This window comes from Equus asinus, chromosome 23 (genome assembly GCF_041296235.1).
Source record: "Equus asinus isolate D_3611 breed Donkey chromosome 23, EquAss-T2T_v2, whole genome shotgun sequence".
Taxonomy (NCBI): domain Eukaryota; kingdom Metazoa; phylum Chordata; class Mammalia; order Perissodactyla; family Equidae; genus Equus; species Equus asinus.
This window is the reverse complement of record NC_091812.1, coordinates 55,431,339-55,447,506: the sequence shown is the minus strand read 5'-3', so window position 1 is coordinate 55,447,506 and position 16,168 is coordinate 55,431,339.

Sequence of the window (16,168 nt, the reverse complement as noted above, 5' to 3'; positions counted from 1 at the left end):
AAAGGTGCTATTTGTTTAATTAACATGGGTCTTCAATAAGATTTGTGTTCCCAAGTATTATTCCTGCTCTGTATTCAAATATTTATTGGTGAAAGAAAGTGTTGCATATGGTTAAAATGCTAATATATTTGGCTGACAAATTTGGGAATGGAATTTCAGCTACAGTGTATTTTCAATCACTGAGGAAGCCTTAGTTGGCTACTTCAAACAGCTGCTTTCTGGTTTTATCATTATAATTTTTTACTCCAACTACTAGAAATGTATCATATCAGTCCCTTCTTAAAAACTTCACCTGGCTCGCTGTCACACAGGACAGAATCCAAGCATTCCATCTCGGCAAAATAAGGCCTTTCCTAAATGAACTCTTATCTACCTTTCCAGTCTCCTTTTAGGTGGAGGCAGATGGCAATTTTCTAGGTTGACTTTGAGAAAGCAGCCAAAGAGAGTCACTCCTATTTTGGCTGGGCATGAAATCCCAAATTTTGGAAATTTTCATTTAAAAGAGGCTTATATCTGTACTTGATTCAAAAGAGAGCATTTTAACAACACAATAATAAGCAAGAAAGCTTAGATGTTATCAAGGAATCAAGAGCACAGAATTGAGCAAATGCTGCAGCTGATTGCTTCTTATTAGAATACAACATATATCAAAGGAGTAGAAGTTCCAGACAGCTCATTATTAAACAGAAAGATGAATAAAAGCAGACTGCATTTTATCTAAGTTATCCAGCTGATCAATCAATTCAAATGAGACTTTCTATTACAGGGATATCAGCCAAACTGGCATTCCAATCACTGATTGATAGAGGAGAGTAGGATTAATTTGGCGTCATAAGAAAAGAATGAAACCACCATCCCCTTTTTAATTTATAAATCTCTTAAAGAGATGATAGGTCCTTAGACAGTTAGACATATAAGCAAGCATATCTAGGACATTCTTTTTAAAAATTTCAGACCATTGTTTGTGCTATACAGGGGATAACAAGCTATCACATGATTCTCTTTTAATCACCTGAAAGGATTTAGATTCCCAAAGATAAATCCCCAATCCCAGGATTTATAATCCATGCTAAAAAACGTGTGAGTATCTGGGAGTCACACTTGATACAAACCATTTACTGGTCTTTGGGTTACCCGTGGGATTGGCTAGCTTTGTGCTTCCTTATAAGTTCTCCTGCCCCTTTGACCAGCTTGAAGGTCCCAGGGATGTTGTGTTGCTCTTAAATGGGTAGTCTGAAATGTGCTGCAAGCGACAGATTATGGTCAGGAGCCAGCTGTTCACATATTTGATCAGCCAGCAGGAAATCTTTCAGCAGCTCTTAAATAAAAAATACAGGATGGTGTCGGTGTTTGGTGACACTGTTTTTAATCTTCACATTTCTCACTGACAGGAGGTAATGGCTATCCATGGGAGACCTGTCACATGACAACAGCTTCTTTACCACCAGGAGAGTCACAATATGGCCTCCCAAATACCTTACCAGTCACAGCATTTGGGGCTACTCTTTCTGAGAAGGCTATCTCAGGCCAGAGAGATAAAAAGAAGACTTTTATTAGTTCTAGAATTTCTTTTTGATTTCAAAATAATTATAAAATGCCTTCTCTAATATTAACATTACTAGAATCACCAGAATTAAAGCAAAACATAAGGTTGCACTTCTATTCTAATGTCCTTAAAGTTAGACCATAAAGTGAACTGATTTATTGATAGGTCAAATTGATCAAAGAATTAGTAGCACAATACGACATCTACCGTTCCAGTCACCACTCATGGGAAGTCAAATTTTACTTCTGCCGCTGACCAGAGTGGAAGAATGGGTTTCATTCGAAGGTCCTATTCCAAGGAATGTTTTATCTTGAATTCTGGAACTGGTCCAGGAACACCTATCACTAATTTATAGAAGGTCCAGAGATGGCTTCACCATATTCTGTAGTCAATCACTAAAAATCAACATGTATAATAATAACACAAATAATAACACAAAGTATCCAGGCACAATGCAAATATAAAGCCAAAACTTGATCCGTAATTTTTAAAAAGAAAGCTTCAAAGCAAAGCATTGACTTCCAACAAGATCGTAAGGAAAGACAGTCCTGTCTTTTGCGACCCTAAGCTTACCTTGAACTTTGCTAGTTTCTTTTCATGTAGTGACGAGGGATATGACATTTTTGCAGAAGTTGTTTAAGTTGCTGCAATGCTAATGACAGAGAAGATAATCCCAGGATAGCTTATTTCTGGGGGCGGGGGACGTGCACACACACACACACACACACACACACACGTGTTCAGGTGCTCTACTTAGTAACTGGAACATGCAGACTGAATGTAAAATATATTCCTTTAAACATATAACTCACAATTGACTTCAAGCTTTCCCATGCCCACATAGGAATCCCCTCAAAAATATCTAAACTTCAGGGTTTCTCAACCTCAGCTCTAGTAACATTCTGGACCAGATAATCCTTTGTTATGAAGGGCTGTCCTGTGCACTGTAGGATGTTTAGCAAGATCCCTGGCCTCTACCTACTAGATACCAGTAGCCCTTCTCCCCTACACCCCAAGTTGTGACAACCAGAACTGTCTCCAGTCATTGCCAAAAGTCCCCTCAGTGGCAAAATTACTCCCAGTGGAGAATCACTGGTCTAAATGGTTAAAAATTGGTTCCTTCTATTTTTTTTTTTTTTACCAAGTATAGGAAAAGCCCTTTCCTTTATTCTCCACAGAATGACTGAAACTAAAATACAATTTTTAAGAAACATCATTGAAAGTTTGAAGTTTAAAAAAAATGCTCAAGAATAATTTAGGATTATTCTATGTAGCAGTTCACACGCCTCTGATTCCCTTACTGGAAGTCATCCTGCTACGCTCCTGCGTGTTTCTCACGTAGGAACCGCCTAACTCCCCACCACTGACAGTACTCTGAATACATTTACCTTCAGAAACTGGTCTTTCAAAATTCCCAAAGAGAGGAAGAATTTCTTACCCACCACCCAACCCCCACAACATCCAGAGCTGCCCTTTCTCATCAGGGAAGCCAACTGCCATTAGTGAGCACCAAGAATGGCTGCTACTAACAGGAATCCTGGCTGGCAATCCCCAGACTCTTTTATCAGCTATGAATTGAGTCCTGAGTTTTGAGACTAGGACATGAGTTGTCTGTCTTCTTGTAAGTACACGATTAAAAAGAAATACACTATAAACTATGTTTCTCCTTTTACCCACCCACTTAGTTATGACCTAAGTCTGTGGACAACAATATCCAAACCAATAGCCCATCATCCCTCTGTTCTGGATTATCCATTCTTTACTAACGGGATGTGTAGGACATTAATATCCCAGTTCCTTTTTTATAGTTTTTAATCCAGCATAAGTGAGTTGAGCCTACAGTTCTCTCTCTATACTCATCATCTTCCACTAAATTGGGGCAAATGAAAGACATCCAAACCTCTACTTGGACAAGCCATGGTTTGCATATGGCACAATGTATTCTAAATACATAGAAATTCAGTAACATTTTATTCTCTCCGCCAAAAAAAAGAAAAAAGGAATCCTGGGAGAGCAGACTCACAAATAGCACACTAACACACTTAAACTCTTAGTTTGAAACAGAAGTATTAGAAGTGTGTACTTCCCACCCAGGACGAATTGCAGTCTTCAGTTCTGAAGAAGCAAAACTGCTTGCAGCTTTGAAAGGGTGGCTTTTAGAGCCCTAAATTTTTAAGATTTCAAAAATCGTAGAGGCCAATCTCAGCCAAGGTGCCCCATTCTGTGTGTGTTTCAGTAGGACATCTGTCAAGCGTCACTCAAAATATGTATCAACTATTCATGCATACTCTGCAGGCAGCAAACAAAACTTTTAGGGTTTCAAGAGTTGTGTAAATATCTCTGTTTTTGAGCAATAGGAAACATGAAAAATAAATGCAATGAAGAAAAGAAAGAGACTGAAAATTTTTGAATATTAAAATGGAGAATTGGCTTATATATTTTTGAAATATAAAATATGAATATCCATATATATGGTTGATCAATAGCTCTAAGTGCAACTCTATTTTGGTTATTTTTACTCATAACTTTCTAATTATATTTACTAGGGTTTTGAATTCTATGTTTTTAATATACTCACAGAGCTTACAAATAGAAAATATAACTGAAGCTGTAATTACTGAAAAAGAACAATTAATCATATTTGATAAGTATATAAGTAATTATTATATCTTTTGAACTATATTATTTTGTTGATGGCCCAAATTTTTCATTTATGGTGGAACAAAAGTCCTGTTTAAAATGAGATAGACAGGTTGGTAGGTACCTAGTTTGACAGATAGGTAGATAGATTTGAATGCTTGCCATTTTCCCTTTTTAATTTCCAGAACATGCATTTTCCACTAAGCTGCTTTACCTAGTGAGAGGTGTCAAAAGCAATGAAATGGTTCTGATCCATAGCCCCCAAATCATGGACAGCTATTTCAGGAGATGACTTTTTAAAAAGATGATACACTTCTGGTTTTCAGCACTAACATATAAAGAGTTTGGAAGTGTTGCTTTCATCTTTATAATGAGTAAAAATTGAACAAACTGAAAATAAATAAATAAATAATAGCAATATCATCAGGGATGGGAGACAAAACTTGGAAATGCTCTCTTAAAAGTTACTGGCACTACATATGAAGCAATTTAGTGTTATTTGAAGATGCACTTAGATTAGTTAAAAATGTATATTGCAAATTCTATGGCAACTGCTAAAACTCTAAAAGAATAAAAGAAGTATATTTGATATGCAAAGAAAAAAGATAAAATGAGAAAACACAAAACAATTAAAATGAGAAAAGATATAAAAAAGAGGGAAAATAAAGAAACAAAAAAATACAGTAAATAGAAAATAGTTTCAAATATAAGATATATTATTTAACTATAGCAATAATCACTTTAAATATGAATGATCTAAATATACCTATTATAAAACAGAGATTATCAGAGTGGTTAGAACTGAAAAGATAACATTCAACTATATGTTGTGTATGAGAAACCTACTTTAAATATAAAGACTCAGATAGGTTGAAAGTAATGGGATAGAGAAAGGTATAGCAGGCTAACAAGAAACAAAAGAAAGCTAGAGTAACTATAATTATAGACAAAGCATACATAAAAACAAGCAAAATTACCAAGGATAAAGAGTGGCATTATGTATGATAAAGGGGTCAATTATCTAAGAAAACATAATAATCCTTAATGTGTAAGTGCCTAACAGTACAGCATCCAAATATGTGAAGCAAAAACTGATAGAATTGCAATGAGAAATAAGCAAATCCACTATTACTATTTGTGACTTCAACAACTCTCTTTTACATAATTGATAGGTCAAGCAGGCAGAAAATCAGTAAGGACATAAATGATCCAAAGAGCACTATCAATCAATTTTATCTAATCGACATTTATAATAGTCCATCCAACAGTGGAATACAACAGTGTGAGAATACTTCTCACACTGAACATTCAACAATATAGAACACATTTTGGGCCATAAAACACACCTTAACATATTTAAAAGGATATAAATTATACAAAGCATGTCCATATACCACTATGGAATTTAACTAGACATCAGAAAGACAGCTGGAAAGTCCAGAATCTTTGGAGATTAAATAGCATACTTTTAAAAACACATGGTCAAAGAAGAAGTGTCAAGAGAAATTTTTTAAAAATTGAACTAAATGAAAATAAAAATACAACATCAAAATTTGTGAAATACAGTTAAAGTAGTGCTTAGAGGGAAATTTATAGTATTAAATGCATGTGTCGAAAAGAAAAATGATCTAAAATCAGTAATCTAAATTTCTTTCTTAGGAAACTACAGGAAGAAGAGCAATTTAAGCCTAATGCTAGCAAAAGAAAAGAAATTATAAAAACTGGAGCATAAAATCAATGAAATTAAAACCAGGAAAATAGAGAAAATCAACAAAACCAAAAGATTGTTATTTGAAAATATCAATAAAGTCGATACACTTCTATCTAGACTAATCAAGAAAAAAAGAGAAAATACATAAAGTATCATCATCAGAAATGAAAGAGGGATCATCACTATAGATCACATGAACAGTAAAAGGACAATAAAGAAACACTATTAAAAAAATATAGCCACAAATTTGATAACATAGATGAAATGAACCAATTCCTTGAAAGGCACAATCTACCAAAATTCAAACAAAGAGAAATAGATAAGCTGAATGAATTTATATCAGTTCTAAAAATTGAAGTAGTAATTAATAATCTTCCATAAAGAAAGAACTAAACCCAGAAAGTTTCCCACGTGAATTCTAAGAATTCCCACGTGAATTCTAAGAAAGAAATGATGTCAATTCTTCTTAATCTCTTCCAGAAAATATAAGCAGAAGGAACACTTACTAACTCACTGTATAAGTTACATTACTCCAACCACATTGGCCTCCTTGGTTTTTCTTAAACAAACTAGGCACATTTCTACCTCATGGCTTTGCACTTTCTGTCCCTTCTACCTGGACATTCTCCCTCAAAATGTCCATATGGTCTCTTTACCCCTTTGAAGATTTGTCCCATGGGATCTGACATCTATTTAAAATAGCAGCAGCTTGCACCTCCACCATCACTATTTATTCCCTTTCTCCACTTACTTTTTTCCTCAGCACTTAACTCTATCTGGCATATTACGTATTTTACTAGTCATTCTCTGTCTCCACTCATGGAAAATTCCATAAAGATAGGAGCTCTTGCACATTTTTTCCACTGTTGCATCTTCAATAGAATAGCACCTCATCAGAGTAGTTGCTCAAAATATAACCATAATTGTTGAGTAAACAAATGGATAAATTGTACAAAAGAACATGTGACTTTTTCTAAGCCTGGCTTACATTGAAAACAATGACTCAAGAGCTACAAATGACTCTTTTTTCTTTAGGAAGGAAGACACAAAATCCTATAGCAAAATTGATTCCAAATTTTCCCCTGGAAGAATAGGTGGTGTGAGTGCATGTGTCTGTGGGGGAAAGGAAGTTCATCATCCTATTAAAATCTTATTAACACTTTTTATTTAAATCATTCAGGTGTTGCTCAATTATCTACTTTATATCTAATATTATTATCTTATATTTTCATTTAGATTCCAGTATGTTATAGTGTCTTAATAAATGTGATACTGTATATAAATATACTTAGTACAGGTTCCAGGCACATAATAATTTCTCAATAAATGTTAGCTAATGTTAGCTACTATAAGTTTGTCCTCAGGGAACATGTGCCTGCTATTCTTGTAAATAGTCACCAGATGGCACTCTGCTTCACTTTGGGTAAACACAATTCATGAATTTCTGGAGACTATCTAGAAAATTAAAAAAACCTTACCTCCTATCTTTTGCCAGCCAAATTCTTTCCTATAAAACACTAAACATCAAAACTGACATAACTAATCCTTTATATGTACTAGAAACAGAAATCCATGACCATCATAACCATCTCAAATGGGCACAGAAAATCCTAGGAGTATTCGATACTGAAATGTTGTTCAATATTTTAAATATTCTTTAAAGTTCTCTAACTCAGTGAGTTTTTCTAGTTCTAATCCTGCAAATCAAATATCTAGAAATCATACCTTGCACCTCTCTCTCTCTTACCCACTGGATAGATTTTATCACCATATTCTGTTGACTTTATTTCCTAAATATTTCTCAAACTCATCCATTTCTCTTCCCACTCTACTGTTCTTACCATGAAAAACTAACATCAACTCTTCCCTGGACTAAATCTGATCATATTAGATGCCTAGTGAAAACTCTTCAGTTGAATGCCATTGTTCTTATAATAAAGACAGAAATCTTTAACAAGGCAATCAAAGCCCTCCATGCTCACCTCCCACTCTTTCCCAGCTCTCACTGTCCAGGCACACTGGCATACTGTACCACGCTCCCTTCTTGTATCCTAGGGCCTCTGACATGCTGTTTCTTCTCGCTGAAATGTCTCATTCTTGACCACATCCACCCTTTTCACTTACTTAGTATCCTTTCTAAACAATAAATGGTCAAATAGAAAAGCAAATTTTATTTCCTTGTAGAAGCCTTCTCAGCCTTTGTCGACTTCAGGTCTACTGTTATTTGCTATGATAGAACTATATTCCATTTCTTCACTTATACCAGTTTACAGTTTTGATTAATTTTGTGAATGTTTGATTACAGTCTTTCTCTCTCCCAATAATCCATAAATTCCTTAAGAACAGAGATGATGTCTGATTTTGCTGTCATTTAATCCCAAGCCCCTCCTTGGTTCCTGGAACATTTAAGGAATTCAAAATGTATTTCTGAGTAAATGAATGAAGGGAACTTCTCTGTTGATTACCATTAATGTGACTCAGTTCCAACAATTCCATCTTTCTCTTTCCCACATTCCAGGCTCCTGGAAGATAAAATCCAACTATCTCATCTTGGGTCATATCCAAACCCCAGCCAGAAGTTTAGGGGTAGGAGAAGACATATGAAGGTTCTTATATTTTTTCTAGGAAAGGGAAGATTACTTTGAGCCAGCAGCTTACCTAAGAAGTATCTACTACGAATTGCCCCTCACTGAATTGTCACGAGGAGTAACTTAGATGTCATACTTACAGCATGGTGTTCTGCACAGTGTGGAGTCTATGTCCAGCACTTCCAAGACTTGCTTTGTTTTCAATTACCTTTTCAAGTATTTTACACACACACACAAAGAAGTCTGCCCTCAAATATTTCAACACAGATTTTCTTTTCACTGCCCTATTCTAAGGTTGTAAAATCTTCAAACAGGCAAATGATTTACAGCATGTATCCATACTACTTAATTATCTGGCATGAATTATAAAATGGTGACCATTCATTAGCAATTGTATATTGAAAACCAATTACCCACAAAGCACTGACTTCATAATAAATAGCGGATAATTCAGCTCCACACCCAAGGAGCTCATAACCGGGGTGGAAGAAGACATGCAGTCACAATGCAATGACAAATCTTAGGAGAGCACTGAATACCAAATACCACAGAGGTACCAAGTGGAGAACATGTCACAAAGTATGGGAGAGCAGATTTTTGCAAGGATATTTAAATGAATCCATGAAACATCCTTCTGCATAAATTGCTATTGGGGTTTTACTCCCTCATAGTATAAATGTAGAAGCTGCTTTCCTTTTCACTAGAAGAGCCTTACATAGGTCTATCAAATTCATAAATGGTAGGTGTTCCTTAGTCATAGAAAACCCAGACTCCCATGAACCTCTCCCTCTCCCCTATGAAAACCCATTTCCCTACTATTTAATGGTCAATTGTTTAAATCTTGTAAAAATTAGAAATAGGAGGCAGATACTGACAGGTGGGGACTACGCTATGTTTCATGACCCTCAAGTGTCCACTCTCTCTTGAATTCCTTGATTCCTCAGACTCCACAATGATGTTGAATTTTTCCGCAAAATGACTAATGCTCTAAATTTCTCAGTTTAGAAGAATCAAGCTAACAAAACAGTTCAAACACTAACTTAAAAGCTATTGTAACATCATGGGGAAGGGGACGAAAGTAAATTTCAGAGTGATCTGCTTCCAAATGAGTTGATTGGGCATAAAATATCTTATACACTTAGAGGATTTCTGGCATTAAACCTGTTTGTACATTTTCTTTTCCTTCACATATTATGGATTAGATCTAAACCTTAGAAAAGCTGTAGCTAATTCCACTGACAGAGCACCCACAACTCCTGAGCAATGGGTTTTCCGTCTATCTTTTAATTAGCTAAAGCCCTCTCACGTGCTCTGAGTGATATTAAATCATTTGAGTATCAATTGTAAATGTTCGATGGTTATTTCCTGGAAGTTAATACTATTTGTACCCATCCTCAAGACAAATTCTATTTATTTTTATTATCTGCACTTCTCCATGTTTCTCTTCATCTTGTATTTTTCTGGTAAAACACTGCTTAGTAAGCTTTTTTCCAAGCAATCAATTCATTTTAGAATAAATCTGTTTTGCTTTGGTTTGTTAATCCATCACCCAAGAGTAGGAAAGATAAAGTGTATTTCAGTTCAAAATTTTGTTTACAATAGAAATCACTAACTTTGAACTGTAAAAAAAAAAAAAAACCTCTCATCTTGTAGAATATGATATTAAAACAGATGTGAAGGGCATTTAGTGAAAATCAAACCCCAATAAATGAACATGCTATCCTCACATGATCAAAAGCATCCTCTATAGTTCAGGTTTCTGACCGAACGCATACCCATTCAGAGAGAACACTTATAAATTTGCATTCTCTTCTGTTGCTCCATTGATCTGGCCTTCCGAAAATGCTTGCCTTAGACACAAAGCAATTCAATAATATTCAGAATCGGCAAGAAGAAATGAATGAACCACAGTTATGTATCACGAGGAGAAGAAAAGATCTGATATAATTAAAACAATGAAGTGGACTAACACAAGTACGTAGAAAGACCCAGAATCACACAGAAGACAAACTGTAACACCAAATGCACAAGTGACAAGACCAGTAATGAGAGTAAAGGAAATGTTCTGACAACTACATCTGTTACTAAAATAGATACTTTGACAAATAAAAATAGCAAGAACAAGCCCTGTAATGGAATTAAGACAGAGCATAGGTAAGTAATGACTGAGGATAAAGACAAACGTGGTGACAATGGCAGGTAGTGTGACAAATGAAATGCTTGGATAAGCAAAATTTGGGAAACCAGACAGCTGAAAGACCCAAGACCAAGACTGAGACAAATCTGTCAGCAATACAGATAGCATCACACTGTGCCAGAAGACAGTGCTAAATTATAAATGTTAATGATAGATGGATTCAGCAAAGCCACAAGCAGAACAAAAGAAATGAAATGGAAAAATACCCTTGCTGCAGTGTTTGATGTAAGTCTTCATTTTAAGGAAGATATAATAGTCATGTTCTCTGATGAAGGGGCATCTTTGGTTTCAGGTAGAATGGCAGCATGCTATTAAATGCCACCAACTCTCTTCTTACCGTTGTCCTTCAGTCATTAGGAAATGTTCACTCGCATAGAGAATCTTGAACTCAGCAGTCAAAGAGTCTTCACAAAGTAAGATGAGAGAAGAAAGAAATGAGGAATAAAGAAAGAGAACAAAAGCAAAAGGAGGAAAGGGGGCTAACAAAAGAAGGGAAAGAAAAGGTGAAAGAAAAGGAAAAAAAGGTAGGAAAATTAAAAAAGTCAACTATTCAAGTATTTATTAAGCAACCACTGCATGACAGATACTGCATCAGGCGTTAGAGAGAAAGAGGTGGAAAAAATGGTCACAGCTTCTGGCCTCATGGAGATTATTATTTGGTAGCAGAAAAAGACATTAATTGAACAACCACACAAAGAAATGTCAAATTGAAATGTCGATAAGCGTCATGAAGAAGGGGTACACAGTGTGCTGAATGCACATAACAGAGATCATAGGAAGGCCAGGGAAGTCTTCTCTAAGTAATTGATAATGAAGATGAAATGTAAAGGAGCAAAGGCTTGAAGGTGTAGGTGGAGACTCCTCCAGGCAGTGGGACTGGCACATACAAAGGCCCGGTGGTGAGAAGAATAGTGAGGGAGAAGTATCAAAAGAAGCCAGGGGTGAGAGTTGGGGCAGAGGCTGGAAGAGAGGGAATTGAGGAGGGTATGACATGCCTGATGAGATTAATCAAGCTTTCAATCAAGCTTTTGCATCTTCATCCGAAGAGCAATAAAAGCCACGTGGAAATGCTAAGCATAAAAATTAGCATGACCTCCATTTACTGAGCAGCTACCTCACTCACCGCTATGGGCCCGCCCATCTCCTCACTGACATCCCTCACTCCATCTGCCCTGTAAGCCTTGCGTTTCATCCAGCACACCAGACTTATTCTCAATGCAGGGCCATGCGTTTGCTGCTCTCCCTGGCTGGAACCCTTTGCCCCAACATACTCATGTCTCACCCTTCACTTCACCCCAGGTCTCTGCTCAAATGTCTTCTCATACAAACCTTTCCTAAAAACCCAAATTTAAGGGCTATGGTCTCCCCATTCCTCTTTATCCTCTTAACCTGCTTGATATAGTTTCACTATTCTTACCACTAATACAAACCATGTTCTCAACGTGTTGTTGACTTGTGCATACACACATGCACACATGTACACAAATAGAATTTGGCTCCAGGAAGGCAGAGACTTTATTGCTAACTATGCCCAGTACATGGTAGTGCTCCATAAATGTTGAGTGAATGAATGAGCGATTCATAAAGAATGAGTGCTGACTGTCACTTAGATTACATGCACACAAAAGACCTATAGTCTGGCATGGCAACTTCATTATAGACATTCTCTCCATGATTTCATCCAAAAACGAGAGCTTCAAATTTAGAAAGAATTATCAATCAGAAACACCTACTGACCTCTTCTAGTTGCATCAGAACACAAAAATGCATGGAGAAAAGCATGTATACAAGATTATTCTACATCGGGCTGCCAAAGAGGAGAGATTTGCAACTCCACAGGTAGGACTGGTAGGATTAGAGATATTATTTGTAAAAATAGTGTTGCTGTCATAATTGAAAAGTACACAAATATGTAAAGAACAGAAAACACTAGAATCTAGAAGGGGAAAACCAAAAATCTACAAGCATTGTCCTTATGTCACTGAAAACAAGCATGGAGAAGAGATACCTCAATTGCCAGAGAACCAGGGCAATTAAATATCATGAACACTTGTGAAGTGTGTATTTATCAATCGAGATTTTATTGCACATATTAATATACAAAGTACCATGATAGATGTTGGGGCAAAATTAAGCCATACTGCCAAGCACATTTCATAACAGTGAGGGAGGCAGAAAAATGCTAACTCTGGTTTGAAAAAGGCAATTAGAGATGGGGGAAAAAAACACACACACAGACTACAAGATATATGTTAGAGATATAGATTGCCAGGGGGCTGGAGAGAGAAGGAGAAAGAAAACTAATTTCCTCCCAAATTAAAATTAGAACCCACTGCTCCTCTCAATTAAGACATAAAGAACATTCAATAAATGTATCTGGTTTTTTCTTTTAAAGGCAGATAAAATAAAACCAGCATTTTGTAGAGAGGAAGCTCTTAAAATGCATTTGTGAGGAAGGGAGGAAGACAGGTCAGGAATGTAAGAGGAAGAGGAGGTCGTCTGCTCGTGGTTGAAATTTGCAATCAGTAAAGGCTAATTTGTTTGATCCTCTGGGTTCTCTTTCGTATAATGGGCTCAAACGGGCTTACCAGAATTGACCTCATACAAAGGCAATAACGACTTGACTATATGTTGTGATGCAAGGGTTGTCCCTGCCTGACATTCCCATGTTGAGTCACTTTGTTGGTTAAAATAGTGATGTTCTCTGTTAAAATGCAAATATTTTAACTACTAAGGCAGTTGCCTTGTTGCTCAGAGTGTAGCTAATGGACCAACTGCATCAGCATCACCTGAGAGAGAACTTAGACATACAGAATCTCAGGCCCCACCCAGACCTGCTGAATCAGAGTCTGCATTTTAATAAGGTCTCTGGGTGACTTACATGCGCATTAAAGTCTGAGACATGTGTGCATTTGTGTGTGTGTGTGTGTGTATACACATACGTACATACACACATTCCCCTGAAAGGTAATTCAGTAAAAGGTTGTTTGTCTTTAATATCTAGAACATTTTCACACTATCCTGAGAAGAGCAGAATTCTGGAATAACTTATAAAAAACAAACACAGTACTTGAGAATGAAGAGTAACAGAAAAGTTTTGAATCCTGGGACACAGCCAAAATGTAAGCCTCAGTCTAAGACAATAGTCAGAGCATCAATAGGACCGTGAGCTCCTGTCCCTGGGGTTAGAGTGAACTAGGAAAGGAGGGGGGGAGAAGGAAAGAAAGGGAAATGGAGGAAAATTACTTTATTATTTTCTTTATTATTGTCTTGATGGGTGTCCCTGGGTTTTATGCAGTTTACCAACAGATTTGCTTTGGGGGCCGTTTTACAATAAACCCACAGTTCCCTAATTTGCCCACACATTTTAGAGAGGGTAAGCAAGGCATAAATAACCCTAGGGCATGAGCTTTCTGGCTTCTACTTCTCTCTGGGCTACTAACTAGCTCAGTGCTCCAAAAGAAGGCATTTTGCTTTCTGGGCCTCTGTTCCCTCACTTGTATCGAGGAGGTTTGCACCATGAGCTCTCTGCAATGGTGTCCAGCTACAGTATTCCAGGATTCTAAGTGGCATCTTACCAACTTATGCCAAATCATGTTAGAATCACACATTTCTAACCAGAGTATTCAGCTGCCGTGGAAGAGACTGTCATCTTTCAAAAAGTAGAGAGACTATGCACCTTAAGGAGATGCTGGTTTGTGGAAGGGCTGCTCTTAAATAGCACAGCTCCTTTTATTTTGTAACCATCTGTTCCTCTGTCTTCTCCCCTTCCAAGTGCTACCCTCATTAGCAATAGAACTTCCCTCAGTCAGTTCCTGGGAAAAAACAAGGCATACAGAGCTAGAATTGAAGAAATGGAGGAGATATTAAGTATTTATGTACACATCAACAAACCACATATATGCATACCTATACAGACACATATTATATATAAGCTATAAACCGTGCTTTTCTTGTTAGCCCTAATATTTCACTAATTTTTCACTTAAATTTTAACTTAGTTGCAGCCATCAGTGAAAGAAATTAATGGAAAGTATCTATGTCTCTACATGTAAAAAATGTATTAACCCAAAGGAACTCTCTCTTCCAGAAATTGCAAAGAAGATTTGTAGAAGAGACTTGGCTCATGAGTGGGGTGGAGCATGATCCCAAGAACAAATTTGTATAATGCATAAGCATCATTCAAGAAGTCCCCAAAATCCTGGGAAGGTGATCCTGTAAAAACCATTCCTCCTTTAACAAGCCATGATGCAGACCTGGAACTGTTGAATTTGTAGGATTAATTCTAGAAAGTTTAAAAAAAAATGCAGTTGTTTTTCAAATGCTCTGATGAAGTTGGTTTTTTTATTAACTTCATGCTTTTATGAGAGTAGGATTAGCACAATTGTCTAAATGGTTTCAATACTGATATGATGGGAGAGAATTGTGCATGGAAGGGTGGAGCCCACATAATACTTGGATTGGTTGATTTGGGACCCATTTTTAACTAATGATATGCCTGGTTATACTAGCAGTGGATAAAGAGATTCATCAGATCCAGATAAAACACTGCCCTTTCTGCAAGTATCCATCCATGGAACGAATTCTCCCCCGAGATATGATTTCAATTTCTCTCCATGTATTGTTCCCACTCCAGGATCTAGAGTTCCCAAATGTGGCTTCTGAAAAATCTTTCTTATCCTGTCATTTGACAGTCTGGAGAAAATCTGCTTGAGTGAGTATTCTATTGCATTCTTTCCACCACATGTCCATTCTTCATCATGTATTTATTAAAATGGCAAGTGATGATTCTCTTCTTATTCATCTATCACTGGCAGAAGCATTGAGCTCCTGATCCACATATTTGCACCTGGTGAAGCAACCATGTTATTTCATAAGCTATGCTCTCTTTTTCTTTGCTGCTCAGCCCAATTTTACAATAGCAAACATCTGAATAGCAGCAGGACCTGCTGGTCAGAGCACAAGTCTAGGAGTGAGGAACTTTGAGTTCAAATCCCGACTCTGACACACCTTTGTTCTGAAGATGTGAGCTGTCCTATAAAAGCACTCACCATGGCATTCAAACAAGCATGGAACTACTGTGCTTATATGCTAACACAAAGAAATCTTTCTTGCAGCTGTGCTTGTGGCATTTCCCAATAGTCTTCTAATGGAGGTTTGGTCTGCCACAAAAACCATAGCGAAAGGCAAAGAGCGAGTGGCCCAGCTTGCCCTTCAGTCAGAATGACTTTGACTGTTCAGAGTCCAGCAGGCGGCAAAAGGAAGATTTCAAGGTCAATTTCCCCAACTTTCAAACCTGTGATTTCATATCAGAGAATCAGGCTGTCAGCCTTCCTGTGTCAACAATTCTCTCTGGGAAGGTTAATGTCACTTCCGAGCTTAATAATGGCCCCAAAGTTAGGAATGTACTGTAAACATCCTGAATGTGATGAATAAGTCAAAATAACAAGGATGATAAAAGCAAACTGTGCCTGAAATTCTTTACA